The following is a 15,844-nucleotide window of genomic DNA, read 5'->3' on the forward strand; positions in this document are numbered from 1 at the left end:
AGTGCCTTTTCTAGGCCGAATTGGATGGTATACGGGCCTCGTGTCCGAAGATAGAGGTTTTACCTGTAACGCTTCTCTTTTTAGAGAGCTGGACCCCGCATATCAGAAAATGGTTTTCTATCCTTATTTCTGGCCGTGTGCTTTACAGGCCAGAACTGTGGATCCCCCTATTCGTAGGGGTCCCAGTCTCTGAAGGTTTTTTCAAACGGAGCCCACCGTGAGAGGTGAAGATTGGGTCTGTATAACAGAACCCTGCGGCTGGATAAGGTAAGAGGAGATTCCACAGAATTTTTTAATTCTAGTAGGTTTTCTCCTTTAAGGTAAATGCATGCTATGCCTATTGTCACCACCGGGGGCTGCCAAGAGCACATACCTTCTCATGCTGATGTCGGTCTCAGTGTTTCCACGCTGCACAAGCTCCTCCAGCCGGCTCAGGTAGGATGGCATGGGGGGCTCTCCTTAGGGATATCTCCCCCCAGACTAGGGGGAGGCCGCAGGGGGTCTGTGAGACGGTTATGCACCGCACTTTTCACCGCCGCCATTTTGCCACGTGCAGGCCCATCACTACCAGCCTCTCTCCTTCCTCCCCCTCCCCCAGCCTTCCCTCCATGCTGATCTGGAGGGTCGGCTAGCACTGGAAGCACGCGTTTTTCAAAAAACTAAGGGGGGGGTGGGGCGTCAGCACAGCGTCCAGCGTGCTCAGACGCCCACACAGGCCGGCTGCATGGCTGGTAAAGGCACACTTTACAGGTGCACTAAGCCTTGGAGGGACACAGAGCTGATGGTCGCATGTAAGGTGGGACACAGGCATTCCCCAGGGCAGCATTTACTAAAGAAACACCAGACTGGGCATTTGGTAGCAGGGCTTTTAGCCGGACTACATCGCTCAGCAGTCAGTGTTCATTTTGTGATACCTCCACCTTGTTGCTTTGCACTATGGGTAGAAGAGGTTCAAATACCCCAAGAACCAGAGACTCTAGGGGATCTCGTGCAGGTTCTGAGGACTCCCTTTCTGCGGCACCTTCCCCCCCTTAGGGGCAAGAGACGGATAGCCAGGGAGAGCCGTTGGGGTCAGGGGCTACACTTGCTTCTGGCACTTCAGCCCCTGTATACATTACTAAGGAGGTTTTTTTCCTCAAACCATTAAGGGTTTAGAGGAAAGATTAAGGGCCGTAATTGCATCTTCACTCAGTGGAAGAAAATGCACTAGGTCTTCCTCTGTTTCCCGGGACCCTCAGGAGAAGGAGCTCTGGGATAGGGGAGAAGAATCCCTTTCAGAGGATCGGGATGGGACAGATGATTCCTTCTCTGAGGAATCAAGTGGAGAAGGGCCCTCTGCAGCTTCTAGAAAGTCTGAATACAGATCCTTGCTGGATTGGTCCGCTCCACCTTTAAAGTACCCGTATCTGAATCAGTTAAAGAACCCTCTATTTCTTTGGGGTCACTGAAACCTCCTCAAACAGCACATGCTTTTCCTGTTCATAATTTACTTGAAAAAGCTCATTTATTCTGAGTGGGATTACCCAGATAAACATTTTTTTCGCCTGAAAAAGGTTTTCAACACTTTATCCTATGGAAGAAATGTTTATAAAGATGTGAGGAATACCGGCCGTTGTTGCCACCATTTCCTCTTTAGTCTGACCTGTAGACAATGCTCAGAGGCTCAGGGATCCTGTGGATAAAAGGATGGAATCCCTATTGAAGGATATTTTCTCCTTAGCAGGTTCAGTAGTTCAACCTGCAGTGGCAGCGATCGGAGTCTGTCAGTACTTAGAGACCAGGTTAAGCAGGTCATCAAAGTTTTACTTGAACAGCAGGCCCAGGGGTTGGCTAACCTTCCAGCGGCCTTATGTTTTGCTGTTTACGCCATCAGAGATTCTATCATGCAGACCCCTCGTTTTTCACTTGGGTTGGTGCATGTGCGTAGAATCTTATGGTTGAAAGAATTGGTCAGCTGAAGCACCATGTAAGAAACTTCTGCCTGGATTTCCATTTCAGGGTGCAAGGTTGTTTGGAGAAGACTTGGATAATTATATTCAAAGATTCTCAAGTGGGAGAGCACTCTCTTACCTGTTAAGAAGAGGAGTATGCGTCCCTCTTTCAAACTGACTCTTTTTCCCAGTGCCAGGGGCATCAGTCTCTAGGCAGTCGCGACGGCCTTCTCCGTCTGGGTCAAGAAACAAGAGTCAAACCCCAGAGACAAAGAAGTCCTGGGGGAAGAGGCCTGCTAGATAGGACTCTAAGGCCTCTTTATGAAGGGGCACCCCCGCTCGCTCGAGTGGGGGGAAGACTGCTACAGTTCTCAAAAGCTCTGGCAGGAGGATTTCAGGACAGATGGGTAATCTCCACAGTAACCTTAGGTTACCAACTGGAGTTCCAAGAGTTTCCCTCTCCTCGTTTCCTCAGATCAAGTGTTCCAAGAGATCCAGAGAAGAAGCAGTTGCTCCTTCTAGCGTTAGAGCGACTTTTGTCGCAAAAGGTCATTATGGTGGTTCCCGTGAAGGATCAAGGATTGGGGGTTTTATTCCAACCTTTTTACGGTCCAAAAGCCAGATGGGGATGTCAGACCCGTTCTGGATCTAAGGGATCTGAATCGATTCCTAAGGATTAAGTCCTTCAGCATGGAATCAATTCGGACAGTAGTCTCCATCCTGCAGGGAGGAGAATTTGCTGGCATCGATAGACATCAGAGATGCATATCTGCATGTGCCCTTTTTCCTGCTCATCAGAAGGTTCTGCACTTCGAGATAGGAGGGCGTCATTTCCAGTTTGTGGCTCTGCCTTTCGGGATAGCCACTGCACCTCGAGTGTTCACAAAGAGCTTGGCTCCTTCTCTGGCCAGATTAAGGGCTCAGGATATAACTATCATAGCATACCTTGACGACCTGCTCTTGTTAGATCGGTCAGTAGCCTCGTTGAACGGGAACTTGAGGACCACAGTCAAGTATCTGGAACACCTAGGTTGGATCCTCAACCTAGAAAGATCTTTCCTAAGACCAGTAAGAAAACTGGAATATTTGGGTCTGATCACAGATACAAGCCAGGAACAAGGTATTTTTACCTCAGGCAAAGGTCACTCCCTTAAGGGAGCTGATTCTGGTAGTCAGGATCAAGAAGGGTCCTTCTGTCCGCCTTTGTATAAGGCTGCTGGGAAAGAGGGTAGCTTCGTTCGAAGCAGTTCCCTATGCTCAATTTTAGTCAGGACTGTTGCAACACAGTATCCTGTCGGCCTGGAACAAGAAGGTTCAGGCATTAGATTTTCCGATGCACTTGTCTCAGGCAGTGCGTCAGTGCCTCAATTGGTGGTTAATACCCGAAAGCTGGCAGAAAGGGAAATCCTTCCTACCGGTCACCTGGACAGTGGTAACAACGGATGCCAGTCTTTCGGGTTGGGGAGCAGTTCTGGAACAGTCTGCGGTCCAGGGGGTATGGTCCAAGACCGAGAGTTCTCTACCCATCAACATTCTGGAGATCCGTGCGGCATATCTAGCCCTAAAGGCCTGGACTCTCAGGCTACAGGGTTGCCCAGTCAGGATCCAGTCCGACAATGCCACAGCAGTGGCTTATATCAGATTTGTGGCAGGGACAAAAGATCCTCTTGTATACGGGACGGATGCGGTGGTGATTCCGTGGCATCGGTTCTCACTGTTTTCTGCATTCCCGCATATTCTGCTACTGCCACGATTCCTTCCCAGGATCAGGCAGGAAGGTTGGTACTTCTGGTAGCCCCGCTTGGCCCAGGAGGACTTGGTATGCAGAAATAGTAAGGATGACGGTGGGTTCCCCGTGGACCCTACCGTCACACCCAGACCTGTTATCTCAGGGTCCAGCGTTCCATCCTGCCTTACAAACGTTAAAATTGACGGTTTGGCTATTGAAACCCAGGTTCGGAAGAGCCGTGGGGTTTCAGGTCCAGTGATATCTACCTTGATCAATGCAAGGAAGCCAGCTTCCAGAGTAATTTATCATAGAGTCTGGAAAGCTTATGTATCCTGGTGTGAATCCAGGGGTTGGCATCCCAGAAGATATGTCAGAGGTAGAATTCTTGGTTTCTACAATTGGGACTAGAAATGAAGCTGGCCTTGAGTACCATCAAGGGCCAGGTCTCGGCCTTATCAGTATGGTTTCAACGGCCACTTGCTTCGCATTCTTTGGTCCGTAACCTTATGCAGGGGGTGAGGCATCTTAATCCTCCGGTTAAGGTGCCCCTAAACCCCTGTGACTTGAACTTGGTTCTGTCTGTTTTACAGAAACATCCCTTTGAACCAATACGTCCGATTCCTTTGGTCTTGCTGACAAGGAAGTACATTTTTTTCTGGTAGCCATCTCTTCTGCTGGAAGAGTATCAGAATTAGCAGCTCTTTCCTGTAAAGAGCCTTACTTGTTTATGCAAGGATAGAGTGGTATTGCGCCCTCATCCTAGTTTTTTTAGCGAAGGTGGTTTCAGATTTTCATCTAAACCAAGACATTGTTCTGCCTTCCTTTTTTTCCAGATCCCTGTTCTTCAGAAGAAGGGTTACTACATTTTTAGAATGTAGTAAGAGCAGTCAAGACCTATCTGCAAGCTACTGCTCAAATTCGCAAAATGGATGTTTTGTTCGTGCTGCCAGAGGGTCCCAATAGAGGACAGGCAGCGTCAAGATCTGCCATTTCTAAATGGATTCGACAGTTGATTATTCAAGCTCACGGTTTGAAACAGAAGATTACTCCGTTTCAGATCAGGGCACATTCCACAAGAGCTAGTGATGCTTCTTGGGCAGTGCATCACTGGGCCTCTATGGCTCAAATCTGCAAGACCGCAACCTGGTCTTCAGTTCAGACATTCACCAGATTTTATCAGGTGGATGTAAGAAGGCATGAGGATATCGCCTTTGGGCGTAGTGTGCTGCAGGCAGCGGTACAGGTCCTCAGGTCTGATTGCACCCTACTTGGTTGTGGGTCCCCTCCCCTCAGGTAGCATTGCTCTGGGACATCCCATCAGTAATTACTGAGGCTCTGTGTCCCTGATGTTCGAGAAAGAAAATAGGATTTTTTTATAACAGCTTACCTGTAAAATCCTTTTCTTTCGATGGACATCACGGGACACAGAGGTCCCGCCCCTCTTCTAATACACTTATATTGCTTGGCTACAAAACTGAGGTATCCCTGCAAGGGGTGGGATTATATAGGGGGTTGAACTTCCTGTTTAGGGTGTGACCAGTGTCCAATCACCTAGTGATATCTATATAACCCATCAGTAATTACTGAGGCTCTGTGTCCGGTGATGTCCATCGAAAGAAAAGGATTTTACAGGTAAGCTGTTATAAAAAATCCTATTTTTACCTTCATGCATAGAATGCATGAAGGTAGAAAACTTTCCGCCTTTAAAACCACTTTAAGGACACCTGCATAATGATGTCCTTTTGTACAATCTCCACTCCGTGTTCCATGTGAATATTGTAGTAAAAACTACTGCTAGAAAGCACTGTTGGAGGCAGCATTGGGCCCTCTTTCTGTTAACAGCTGCTTTTCAACAGTATAGATTGCCAAAAAAGAGAAAGGAGAGGTGGTTTCATGTTTCTTGCATGTTTGCATTAATAAAGAAAAACCTTCAGACTCCTCTGAACATCTCTTGCACCTTCTGCCATCCCCACCGCCCCTCCCTGCCAGTTCTCTTGCGAAATGAACCCACAAATGTCCAAAGAGGGCCAACATTAAAGAGGAACATCACTCTGCCTAACCCCCCACAAAAATCCCTAATACTGACTCCTATCTTAAAATCAAAAAGCATATTCACTAGACAATGGAGTCCAGCATTGTCTTGGTTGAAGCAGAAGTCCCCCCTTTGCCTCTCTTCCCCAGCGCTGCTCTCTTTACTGGAGATCTGGTGCATGAGCGGGTACTCTGGCAGACCCCCCATGGCGTGTCTGCAGATGTGCGACATCTTACAAACAACTTCATGGATTCTACATCACCAATCTGAAGAGCCAGTTTGCGAGATATTACGTACTTGTGTCTTTGTGTACGCAGACTGCGATGTCATACTAGCCTAGATTTAGGAATTAAAACCAAAACAATATAAAAAGAAAGTTTTTACTTTTTTAAATATTGTTTTAAGTAATGTGTAAAGTTAATGTCTAAAGTTCTGCTTTAAGGAAAATGTTATCTGAATTTGTACATTTTGAGGCTTTGTGCACCCCTTCTTTTCTTGTTGCCCAAGGAATCTGTCGATACGCACATTCAGAAGATTACCTAGCACAAAGTATGTTCACAGGAACAGTCCCAGAACTGTAGCTTGCAAATGAATGTCTTATATGATAAGAAACAATGGAAGGCTAATAGTGATCAATGTATATTTATATATAGTCTACTCACTAATGAAAATATATTTCATATATGTAGTAATATGTGTTTTCTTGTTTTACAGCACAGGCAGCAAATCAAAACATACAAAAACTGAAAGCTGAAATCAAACAAAAAAAATATGAGATTGATCATCTCAAAGAGGTAAAACAAAATGAAGTGTAAATAAAGGAAACAGAATGTATTTAGTTTGATATAACATAAACATGAAATTTGCCTAGTGAGCTTAGAGTAACAGGTTTACCCGATAGCCCACCACTTCTGGGCAGCCAGAGCTCTGTGAAATACTTGATACTCCAGTTGTGGGTGAGCACGTGACCCTCTTTCTTCTTTTCACTGAAGTGCTTGGCACCTGAACAGCTAAGCACCAGACCTGAGCAGTGTTCTGAGGGGGTGGGTCCTTAGCCCATTGTAAATTCCAAAGCTTACACAGGTCTGTTCACTCAGGGCTCCATTAAGAGAACAGGTCAGCAGGGCAGTGAAAAGAAGGTAAGTATCAGTGGCAGAGGAGGTAGACTACTAAGAGACCCATTTATTTTGCAAATTCAGATTCAGTTTAACTGCTTCCCGACCAGCTGCCACAGTTTTACTGCGGCAGAATGACACGGGTGGGCGAAGCGACGTTACCTTACATCGGCCGCGAAGATTGTATTCGTTTCAGAACAGATCAGTCTTCAGGCCCAGGCAATGATTTCTGGCCTGTACCTGCTGATCAGTTCTGACAAATGGAATTCTCTCGTGCCTGTGTAAGTGTAAACACAGGCGGGGGAAGTGATCATCTCCCCTCGTGGAACTCTTTTTCGTTCCAGAGAGAGAACATCCAAACGTGAGTTGCACCAACACTACACTGACACATTACACATAGGCACACATTTCCACATTTCAGCCCCAGATCGCCCCCCCCCCCGTTAACACCTTCACCCCCTGCCACTGTGTCACTCAGTGCAATTTTCATATTTTTCTTTGATCACTTTACTGGTGTCATTTGTGCACTAATCAGCGTTAGGGTACTCAGTAGTAGCCCCAGACCCCCCTAATAAAGGTTTAACCCCTTGATCACCCCCTGTCACCAGTGATCACCATATTAGTGTTACGGGTGACGCTGGTTAGTTCATTTGTAATAGCGTCGGGGCACCCGCCATATATTACCCAATAAAGATTTAACCCCCTGATCACCCGGCGAGTGATATCAGTTGGGTTTTAGGGTCAGTCAGGGTCTGCGTTGCCACAGGCAGTGTCAGATTAGTGCCAGTAGCGCTAACACCCAGGCACTCACCATACACCTCCCTTAGTAGTAAAGTGTCTAAACGGATCGATATCTTTGATCCAATCAGAACTATATAAGTGTCCCCAACAGTTTAGGGTTCCCAAAAATGCAGCGTTAGCGGAATCAGCCCAGATACCTGCTAGCACCTACAATAAGCCCCTCCGCCCAGCCCACCCAAGTGCAGTATCAATCGATCACTGTCACTTACAAAACACTAAACACATAACTGCAGTATTTGCAGTCAGGCCTGATACTTGCAAAAGCGAACATTTTTTTGGTAGTGTTTGAAGCAGTCGCTGATAGTCAGGTGCTCTTTTTTATTGTGAGTTTTACTAGTGTACCAGTAAATTTAGAGGCCAAAATGTCCAATCGAAGGTACACTAGTGAAGAGGCCTACACGTTTCTGAGCATGACAGATGAGAGTGAAGAGGAACTCACCCATCTTTCAGATTCAGGCTCAGAATACAAACCTGCAGACAGCAGTGGCACCCTGACAGATGGCTCTGACAATGGAGTAGTGGTCCCTGCCAAGGTCAGGTGTACCCGACCCCGTTCGTATGCTGTTGTTGATGTGCAAGAACCACTGGGCTCTCGTATGGAGCAGAGAGCCAGTACTAGTGCCGCTCATTCTTCTGGTGCATCCAGCACTGCAGTAACACGTGGTGATGTGGCGAGTCCCATAAGTGCAGTTCAAGCTGGTAAGGTGACTCGCACAGCCACCGAGAAGATAAAGACAGGCCCGTCGAGCCCATAGTGCCCTTCCTGCTGCATTTGCCAATCCGAATTGGGGGCCCACCACTTCTGCAGCACCTGTACTTACCCCATTTACTGGCCAACCCGGAATTCAGGTGGGAACAGTTGATTTTACGTCACTTGATTTTTATTCGCTGTTTTCATGGAAGATCTCTATAGATCTATTGTGGACCAAAGCAATTTGTATGCAGGTCAATTCATCGCCGATAATCCCCAGTTGACCCTTGCCAGAGACTGGAGACCTATTACGGTCTCTGAAATTTAAGACCTTCCTGTGCCTATCCCTCCTCATGGGCATAACTAAAAAAAGTGAGGTGCAGTCATAATGGTCCACTGACCCAATTCACCATATGCCCTTGTTCTCTGCCTCCATGACTAGGACACAATACGAGCAGATCTTTTGGTTCAATCATTTCAATGACCATGAACTCGTCGTCCTCGGGGTGACCCTGAATGTGATTGGCTCTACAAAATTCGGACCCACTTCAACCAGCAGTTGAAGCCTTGTTTACTCCCGATCAAGTTGTCTGCGTTGATGAGTCCCTGATTAAGTTATCTGGCCGTTTGTCATTCAAATAGTATCTTCCCAGCAAGCGTGCCAGATATGGGGTCAAGATGTATAAGCTCTGTGACAGGGCAACAGGCTATACATATAGTTTTATGGTTTACGAGGGAAGAGATAGTTATGTAGAGCTGGAGAACTGCCCAGACTACATAGTAAGCACTGGTAAGATTGTGTGGGACTTGGTGTCACCCTTATTCGGAAAGGGGTACCACTTGTATGTGGACAATTATTACACGAGCGTGCCACTTTTTAGTCACTTGTTTGATCATGGAATTGACGCATGTGGCACCATGCAATCTAATCGCAGCTTACCCCAGCTGCTTGTAGATTCCCGTCTTAGGCTGGGGGAGAGAGCGTGCTTGAAGTGTTATAATTTGCTCGCAGTGGAGTGGAGGGATAATAAGAATGTTTTTGTTCTGTCCTCCCTTCACACAGACACGACGGTCCAAATGGCGACTAGTGTTGTGGAGAAACCCCTCTGTGTCCACGAATATAACCTTAATATGGGAGGCGTGGACCTCAACGACCAGTTGTTGGCGCCATACCTAATTGCCCGTAAGGCCAGACGCTGGTAAAAAAAAAGTGTCTGTATATTTATTTCAATTGGCTCTGCTGAATGCTTATGTGCTATACTAAGCTTCAGGATTAACTGGATCCTTCCTTAAATTCCAGGAAGAGATCATCTCAGCCCTTCTGTTTCCAGATGATGCTGTGGCCCAACTTCCCAATCCAAATGCAGTGAGCCGGCTGCATGAGAGGCATTTTCCGTATGTCCTCCCAGTACCCCTACCCAAAGAAATCCCCAAAGAAGATGTCATGTCTGTAGAAAGTGCGGATATAGGCGTGACACCCGCTTTTATTGTCCCTCCTGTCCTGACCAACCTGGTCTTTGCATTGGTGAATGCTTCGAATGCTACCACACACTAGTGGAGTATTAGTGTAGGGTACAGCATTGCACAGTCCTTGGATACACTTACACAGGGTCTCGAAAGATGAGATGGCCATTACATTTTAAGAGACCCTAACCTGGAATGTTTACAGTTTACGGTTTATATAAAAGTGCAAAAAAAAAAAAACCACACAAAAACACAAAAAAAAATGCCAAAAATAGTTGTTTTATTTTTCTTCTCTCTCTATTGTTCTCTCTCTTATGTTCACTTTCTATTGTTCTATATCTATTGTTACTGTATTTTAGAACTGTAATGTTTTATTATTATTTACTATGTTTTATTGCATTTGCTTTGCAGGTATGGTATGTCTAAGCCCCGGTTCACACCGAGGCAGCGCGACTTGCAGCGCGACTGCCTCAGGCGACCTGGACACGACAGGGGCGGCGACTTGCAAAACGACTTCTATATAGAAGTCTATGCAAGTCGCCTCAAGTCGCCGCCAAAGTAGTACAGGAACCTTTTTCTAAGTCGGAGCGACTTGCGTCGCTCCGATTAGAGCGGTTCCATTGTACAGAACGGGACGCTACTTGTCAGGCGGCTAGGTCGCCTGACAAGTCGTCCTAGTGTGAACCGACCCTTACTGTTATACTGTAATGTTACTTTGTTTTATTGTTAACCATCATTTGTTTAGCAGGTATGCCATTCAGCTGAAGCACGGGTTTATTTATTCTGATAGCAACAGCGTTTTCTCTCACGATACGTAAAGCCGTGACACCAGCACTGTAGAAGGTGATTTCACCACCAAAGTTAAAAAAAAGGAGCATATATGCCAAAACATTAGGGGCGGATTGCCCCCATGCTTTGGCATGGGGGCAATTCAAGCCAATGCAATGGTGGACACTTCAAGCTATTTGTTGAGAGGCATGTTGTGTCCATGGAATATTTTATATTTTGCCAAGTTTCTGGAAAATTAAAACTTTTTTTTTTTTTTTTTTTACACAAAGTTGATGAATGATATATTGTTCAAACATGGCATTGCTATATGTGGAAATACTCCCCAATATACATTCTGCTGCTTCTCCTGAGTATGGGGATACCACATGTGTGAGACTTTTTGGGAGCCTATCCGCGTACAGGACCCCAAAAACCAAGCACTGCCTTCAGGCTTTCTAAAGGCGCAAAATTGTGATTTTACTCCTCACTACCTAGCACAGTTACAGAGGCCCTGAAATGTCCAGATAGCACAACCCCCCCCCCCCCCCCAAATGACCCCATTTTGGAAAGTAGACACCCCAAGGTATTTGCTAAGAAGCATGGTGAGTATTTTGCAGTTCTCATTTGTTTTTGAAAATTGCCTCTCAGCAAATAGTTTGGGGTGTTTACTTTCCAAAATGGGGTCATTTGGGGGGGGTGCTATATGGGCATTTCATGGCCTCCAAAACTGTGATAGGCAGTGAGGAGTGAAATCACAAAATTTATGCCCTTAGAAAGCCTGAAGACGGTGATTGGTTTTCGTGGTCCTGTACACGGCTAGGCTCCCAAAAGTCTCACACATGTGGTATCCCTGTACTCAGGAAAAGCAGAAGAATGTATCTTGGGGTGTAATTTCACATATGCCCATGGCATGTTTGAGCAATATATCATTCTCGCAACTTGTGGCAAAATATAAAATATTCCATAGACTCAACATGCCTCTCAGCAAATAACTTGGGGTGTCTACTTTCCAAAATGGGGTCATTGGGGGGGGGGGGATTTGTGCTATCTTGGCATTTTATAGCCTTCGAAACTGATAGGTAGTGAGGAGTGAAATCGAAAATTTATGTCCTTAGAAATACTGAAGGCGGTGCTTGGTTTTCGGGGTCCTGTATGCGGATGGGCTCCCAAAAAGTCTTACACATGTGGTATCTCCATACTCAGGAGAAGCAGCAGAATGTATTTTGGGGTGTAATTCCACATGAAACCATGGCATCTCTGAGCAATATATCATTTAGTGACAACTTTGTAATTTTTTTTTTTAATTATTCAATCACTTGTGACAAAAAAATAAAATATTCAATGGGCTCAACATGCCTCTCAGCAATTTACTTGGGGTGTCTACTTTCCAAAATGGGGTCATTGGGGCGGGGGGGGGGGGGGGGTTGTACTGTCCTGCCATTTTAGCACCTCAAGAAATGAGATAGGCAGTCATAAACGAAAAGCTGCGTAAATTCCAGAAAATGTACCCTAGTTTGTAGACGCTAAAACTTTTGCGCAAACCAATAAATATACGCTTATTGACATTTTTTTAACCAAAGATATGTGACTGAATACATTTTGGCCTAAATGTATGACTACAATTGAATTTGTTGGATTTTTTTTATAACAAAAGTTAAAAAATTGTAAAAAGTGCTCTGGTCATTGAGCAGCCAAATCTTCTGGGGCTGAAGTGGTTAATGCTCTGCTTTGTATGTATGTTAGCTGCATCTATGCTTAATTTGTGTTCATATATTTTATTTAGATGTATCCTTTAATGCAATTTTCATTATTTTTTCTCTTATTTCATTATTTTATTCTGTACATTTTCAGCAATTTTCTTTAAGTTTATTATGTGAGCGGGGTCAAATTAAAAATATTGTTTTAGAATTCTCTGAATGCACTGCTTCCCCTCTGATGTTCTGTTAGCTATTGTATGTAAAGGGAAAAGATAGAAGCGTGGAGCCTCCCAACTGCCGAGACTACATAGGGAGCAGCGGCAAGATTATTGGGACTCGGTGTCATCCTTGTTCGGAAAGGGGTACCATTTATAGATGGACAATTTTTATTCAAGCATGCCACTTTTTAGACACCTCTTTCAATTAGGAATTTGCACATGTGGCACCGTGCAATCTAATCTTCCCCCAAAGGCTTGTAGATGCCCAACTTAGTCTGGGAGAGAGACCCTGCTTGAGGTCCAATTAATTGCCATGAGATGGAAGGACAAACGGAACGTTTTCGTTCTGTCTTCCATTCACGCAGACACGGCAGTCCAAATTACAACGGAGACTGGTGTTGTTGAGAAGCCCCTCTGTGTCCATGAATACAACCTTAAAATGGGAGAGGTGGACTTCAATGACCAGATGATGGTGCCATACTTAGTTGCCCGTAAGGCCAGACGCTGGTACAAAAAAGTGTCTGTTTACTTATTCCAATTGGCTCTGTTCACTGCTTATGTGCTATACAAAGCTGGACGAACTGCATCCTTCCTAAAATTCCAGGAAGAAATCATCACAGCCCTTCTGTTTCCAGACGATGCTGTGGCTCAACCTCCCAATCCAAATGCAGTGTGCCGTCTGCATGAGAGGCATTTTCCGGATGTCTTTCCTGTTACCTCTACCCGAAGATCACCCCAAAGAAGATGTTGTGTCTGTAGAAAACACGGACATAGGTGTGACACCTGCTATTATTGTCCCTCCTGTCCTGGCCAACCTGGTCTCTGTTGGTGGCTGTTTTCGTCGCTACCACACACTAGTGGAGTATAAGCATAGGGTACAGCACGGCACAGTACTAGGGCACACTTTCAAATGGGGTCTCAAAAGATGAGATGGCCATTGCATTATGAGAGACCCTAAGCTGGAATGTTCAAAGTTATAATAAAAGTGTAAAAAAAAAAAAAAAAAACAATAAAAGATAAATAAAATCAAAAAGCCAAAAATGATTGTCATTTTTTTGTTCCTCTCTATTGTTCTGCTCTGTTTTACTGTATTTTATGCTATACTGTAATGTTTTTATTGTTGCTGTGTTTTATAGTGTTTCCTTTGCAGGTATGTCATTCTACTGTTACATTATTGTACACGATACGTAAATGCGTGACTTCTGCGCTGTAGGAGGTGATTTCTCCACCACAGTTAAAAAAAAAAAGCGCATATATGCCAATCATAGGGGCAGGGGTGGACATTAGGGGCGGATTGTCCCTATGCTTCGGCATATGTTTTTAACTCTTTTTTGGCACAGATTGCAATAAAAAGAAAAGTTGTTTTATTAAGTTAATGTTTTATTGATACTGTGGTTTATTGTTACCATTGTTTGCTTTCCAGGTATGCCATGATTTATTTATTTTGACAGCAACAGGGTTTGCTCTCACAATACGTAAATCCATGACTCCAGCTCTGTAGAAGGTGATTTCACCACCACATTTAAAAAAAGAGCATATATGACAAAGCATAGGGGCAGGGGTGGACATAGAGACGGATCACCCCATGGCAGAGATTCCTTCATCCACATCGATCAATGTGAATGGAGGAATCTGTTAGGTTTTTTTTGTTCAGCCCATGTATGCCCATCATTAGAAATGGGTGGATGCAGGGCGGTATTCTAATGGTGGACATACCCTTGATCAATCGATGTGAATGGAGAAATCTGTTAGGTTCTCTTTTTTCGTTCAGCTCACAGGCTGCATGAAGAAAAGAACATTACAATATATGCCCAACAAGGACCAGCGACATACTGGTATGTTGCTGGACTTTGAGTGGTTATACCGGAAAGATGCCTGCAGGTTTAGGTATCATCTTGGTATCGTTCTTTTCAGCCGGCAGTTGGATTTCATGTAAAAGCAATCCTAGCGGCTATTTTAGCTGCTAGACTGCTTTTACAAGCAGTGGGTGGGAACATCCCCCCCGCCTTCTTCCATGACTTTCTCTGGCTCTCCTGTCCCATTGGGGAACCTGAGAATGAAGCCGGTGGTTCCGCCAGCTGACCATAGAGCTGATCGGAGACCAGAATGGCTCCAATCATCTCTATGGCCTAATAAACCAGAAGCTACAAGCATTTGATGACTTCTGTTTCGCCTGGATATAAAAAGCGCCATTGGGAAATTGGGATGAAAAAAAAAAATAAAAGAAATGAAAGAGACAGTGTAAAAATAAAATAAAAAAGCAAAATAAATAATAAAAAAAAAAAAAAAATAAAGCACCCCTGTCCCCACGTGCTCGCGCTCAAAGGTGAACGCAAGCATCAGACTCGTGTCATATGTAAACAGCAATTGCATCATGCATGTGAGGTATCACCGTGAACGTCAGATTGAGGGCAGTAATTCTAGCAGTAGACCTCCTCTGTAAATCTAAAGTGGTAACCTGTAAAGGCTTTTAAAGACTTTTAAAAATGTATGTCATTTGTTGCTGTTGCACGGGTGTGCATAATTTTAAAGCATGTCGTGTTTGGTATCTATGTACTCGGCATAAAATCCTCTTTTTTTTTAGCAAACATTTGAGCATTATAATGTGTTTTTGTACATTAATATTCAAAAGTGTTTTTTTTTTTTCAAAAAAATTGCGTTCGGAAAATCCCTGCGCAAATACTGTGTGAAAAAAATTGCAACACTCACCATTTTATCTGTAGGGTCTCTGCTTTAAAAAAAATATATAATGTTTGGGGGTTCAAAGTAATTTTCTAACAAAAAACATAATATTTTTCATGTAAACAAAAAGTGTCAGAAAGGACTTGGTGTTTCAAGTGGTTAGAAGAGTGGGTGATGTGTGGCATCAGCTTCTAATGTTGGGCATAAAATGCCAGGACAGTTCGAAACCCCCCCAAATGACCTAATTTTGGAAAGTAGACACCCCAAGCCAGGCCCGGACTAGGACAAAAAATAGGCCCGGGCAATTTAGACTGAGCAGCCCATTTTCCAGCAACCACCCGTTCGCGAGGGTGGTTGGTGACGGGATAATCATGGAGTCGTGCCTATCAGTGCCGCTTATCAGTGCCACCCATCAGTACCCATTAGTGCCGCCTATCAGTGCCGCCTATCAGTGCAGCCTCATCAGCACATATCGGTGAAGGAGAAAAATTACCCATTTTCAAAATTTTATAACAAACTATGAAACAGTTTTGTTTGTTTTTTTTCTAGCAAAAAATAAAAAAACCAGCAGCAATTAAATACCACCAAAAGAAAGCTCTATCTGTGTGAAAAAAATGATAAAAATGTAATTTGGGTAAACTGTAGCATGACTGCGCAATTGTCATTCAAAGCGCGGGGGTTGCAAGAAATGAGATAGGCAATCATAAACTAATATC

General features: G+C 44.6%; 1 long non-coding RNA gene across 1 annotated transcript in view; it reads left to right on the forward strand.

Annotated features, from left to right (window-relative positions):
• The first annotated feature begins 234 nt into the window (after window positions 1-234).
• The window catches only part of LOC141112959 (uncharacterized), a 28,249-nt gene continuing 12,639 nt past the window's right edge, over window positions 235-15,844 (forward strand). Inside the window, exons 1-2 of the long non-coding RNA XR_012236669.1 lie at window positions 235-435; window positions 6,407-6,486. This is a non-coding gene — a long non-coding RNA (uncharacterized lncRNA). The remainder of the gene's footprint in view (window positions 436-6,406; window positions 6,487-15,844) is intronic.

Source organism: Aquarana catesbeiana, linkage group LG11 (genome assembly GCF_042186555.1).
Source record: "Aquarana catesbeiana isolate 2022-GZ linkage group LG11, ASM4218655v1, whole genome shotgun sequence".
Lineage (NCBI taxonomy): Eukaryota > Metazoa > Chordata > Amphibia > Anura > Ranidae > Aquarana > Aquarana catesbeiana.